Source organism: Coffea arabica, chromosome 1e (genome assembly GCF_036785885.1).
Source record: "Coffea arabica cultivar ET-39 chromosome 1e, Coffea Arabica ET-39 HiFi, whole genome shotgun sequence".
NCBI classification, from domain to species: domain Eukaryota; kingdom Viridiplantae; phylum Streptophyta; class Magnoliopsida; order Gentianales; family Rubiaceae; genus Coffea; species Coffea arabica.
In genome coordinates, this window is record NC_092311.1 from 33,984,923 (window position 1) to 33,988,439 (window position 3,517).

At 35.7% G+C, this 3,517-nt stretch overlaps 1 non-coding gene across 1 annotated transcript; it reads right to left on the reverse strand.

Moving 5' to 3' along the window:
- Positions 1-282: 282 nt before the first annotated feature.
- On the reverse strand, positions 283-389 carry LOC113719553 (small nucleolar RNA R71). The gene has a single exon (XR_003454917.1). It is a non-coding gene; the product is annotated as a small nucleolar RNA R71 (small nucleolar RNA).
- Between the last annotated feature and the right edge of the window lie 3,128 nt (positions 390-3,517).

The window sequence follows — 3,517 nt, forward strand, 5'->3', positions numbered from 1 at the left end:
TTTTGAAATTAAACCATCACTGTTCAAATGGTACAACAATCTCAATATGAAAGTAATGCTACCGAAAATTCAAATTCTCACTTGTTAACATTTCTTGAAATCTGTGATATAATTAAGTTTAATAGTATTAGTGATGATGCAATTAAATTTTGATTGTTTCCATTTTCACTAAGGGACAAGGTCAAGATTTAGTTACAATCTCATCCTCCTAACACTTTTACAACTTGGGCTGAATTAGCTAAGACTTTTCTTAATAAATTCTTTTCACCTGGAAAAACTGTTAAACTTAGAATGGATATAACTAGTTTCTCTCAACAGGAAGTAGAGACATTGTACAAAGCCTGGGAGCGCTATCGGGAATTGCAATAAAGATGTCCTCATCATGGTTTACCAGATTGGCTAGTAGTCCAAACATTTTACAATGGTCTCACCTATCCAACAAAGACGCATGTAGATGCGGCAGCAGGAGGAGCATTGATGAGAAAGACAGCTGAGGAATCTCAACAATTGATTGAAGAAATGGCTGCTAATAACTACCAATGGGCCAACGAACGAGATAATACAAGGAGAACCGCAGGTATGCTTGAAGTAGATACTTTAAATATGTTAAGTACAAAAATGGATAATGTGGTTAAGATGCTTAATAGGCATGTTGGTTCTAGTTCTAATCAAGGAGTAGTTGTTGCATGTTGTACTACTTCGACGGAGATTATGATGATTCTATGTGTTCTAGCAGCGAACAGGTTCAATATCTGAACAATTACAACCGTCCACCCCAAAACAATCTATATTCCAATACCTACAATCCAGGATGGCATAATCACCCGAATTTTGGATGGAAAGATCAAGGGAACCAACAAAGACCAATTAATCCACCGGATTTTCAACCAAAACAACCACTTCCGGAGATCAAACCAACTTGGGAATTGGCAATTGAAAAGCTGGCAAATGTATCAAATGATAAAATTGAAAAGTTAGCTAGTGCCACTACTCAACGGTTTGAGAGAATTGAGGGAAAGATGGACCAACTCACCAATATGTATCGAAATGTCGAAGTCCAATTGGGACAAATAGCTAATGCGGTCAACAATCGCAACCAAGGGGACTTACCTAGCAAGACTGAGGTGAACCCAAGAGAGCATGTGAAAGCCATAGCCCTTTGAAGTGGTAAGGAAGTAGGTGAGCCATTTGTGGTTGAAAAAGAGAGAGAATATGAAAGAAGAGAAAATAAGCAGTTGAGTGAGTTAGGAGAGGATAGCAATATAATTAAAGGGAAAAATAAGGTGGAAGAAAATGAGCCACAAATGGGAGATACAACACCAATTCCTCTACCGGTGCCATTTCCTCAAAGATTGAAACTTTCGAGAAATAACAAAGAATTTGAGAAGTTTGTCAATATTTTCAAATAATTACATATTAACATTCCTTTCGTTGATGCTATTTTACAGATTTTTTCATATGCAAAGTTTCTCAAGGAGATAATGACTAAGAAAAGGAAGTTAGTAGATAGTAAGACAACTGCATTAACGGAATAATGTAGTGTCATTATACAAAATAAATTGCCACCAAAATTGAAAGATCTAGAGATTTTCACAGTTACTTGCACTATTGGTAATGTAGAATTCTCTAAAGTACTATGTGACCTTGGTGCAAGTGTTTCATTGATCCCTTTAACTATGACTAGGCAATTGGGATTGAAAGAGTTAAAATGTACTAACATTTTCTTGCAATTAACTGACAGGTCTATTAGACATCTAATAGGCATATTGGAGAATGTGCTTATTAAAGTGTAGAAATTCATTATTTCTATTGATTTTGTTGTTTTAGATATGGAGGAAAATGTTAATGTACCTATTATTCTGGGCAGACCATTTCTGGCCACCGCAGGTACAATAATAGATGTTAAACGTGGTAAATTCAAGTTCCAAATTGGTGAAAAGGAAGTGGAGTTTGATTTGAGTAAAGTAAAGAAGTATTCCTCTTTTACTGACTATGTTTATTCTGTTGACATATGTGATGAATTGGCATTAGAGATGAGTCAAATGAATGTTGATGCTGATTCTCTTGGACTTTGTCTTAATGGTGTAGGCTTACAAGAGGAACAAGTTGAAGAAATGACTGAATTTTTGCAGGCACAAGTTCCTTACAAAAGGAGAAATGCGTATGAGGAGTTAGGACTGAGCAAAGGATTACCTCCACTATCGTGTGAGCTAGCTCCACGGCTTGAGTTTAAGCCACTGTCTAAACACCTCAAATACGCATTTTTTGGAGAAAAAGAGACATTGCCGGTGATTGTAAATTCTGCACTAGATGAGGAACAACTAGGCAACCTCTTCCGTGTTTTGAGAAAGCATTTAAAGGCTATAGGATGGACGATTTCTGATATCAAGGGAATCAGTCCAACTATTTGTATGCACGGGATTTTGATAGAAGAAAATTCTAAACCGGTGGTTGAAACTCAAAGGAAGTTAAATCCAAACATGAAAGAATTGGTAAGAGTAGAAATCCTTAAATGGCTGGATGCAGGTATAATTTTTCTAATTTTTTATAGTGTTTGGATTTCTCCTATTCATGTAGTGCCAAAAAAAGGGGGGATAGCCATAGTACATGGTAAAAATGATGAAATGATTCCCTCTAGAATTGTGGTTGGGTGGCGAGTTTGTATAGATTATAGAAAAATGAATACAGCCACTAGAAATGATCATTTCCCTTTTCCTTTTCTCGATGAAATGGTAGAAAGATTGGCCGGATATGAATTTTATTATTTCTTGGATGGTTTTTCAGGATACAATCAAATAGTCATTGCACCGGAAGATCAAGAGAATACCACATTCACTTGTCCTTACGGCACGTTTGCATTTCGAAGAATGCCTTTTGGACTGTGCAATGCACCGGCCACCTTCTAACGATGCATGATGGTAATTTTCTCTGATTTTAATGAGAAAATTATGAAAATTTTCATGAATGATTTTTCTGTATTTGGATCTATTTATGATCATTGTCTTAACAATTTAGATCTAATTTTGCAGAGATGTGAAGAAACAAATCTTGTATTCAATTGGGAAAAATGTCACTTCATGGTTTGTGAGGGTATTATTCTAGGCCACAAAATTTCTTCAAAAGGTATTGAGCTTGATTAAGCCAAGATAGAGGTTATTAAGAGAATGCCTCCACCTACCAATGTGAAAGGCATTCGGAGTTTTTTTGAACACGTGGGATTTTATCGGTGGTTTATTAAAGATTTTTTCAAGATTGCTAAATCTTTATGTGAATTACTTGCAAGAGATGTTTCTTTTCACTTTAATGATAAGTGCTTATTTGCTTTTAATCGGTTGAAGAAGTAACTTGTCTCCGCACCCATAATAGCATCACCGGATTGGAGCTTACCATTCGAATTGATATGTGATGCAAGTGATTTTGCAGTTGGAGCTGTTCTTGGGTAAAAACATGATAAGTGACTTCATATCATTTATTATGCAAGTAAAATGTTAAATGAAACCCAAATTAACTATGCAAC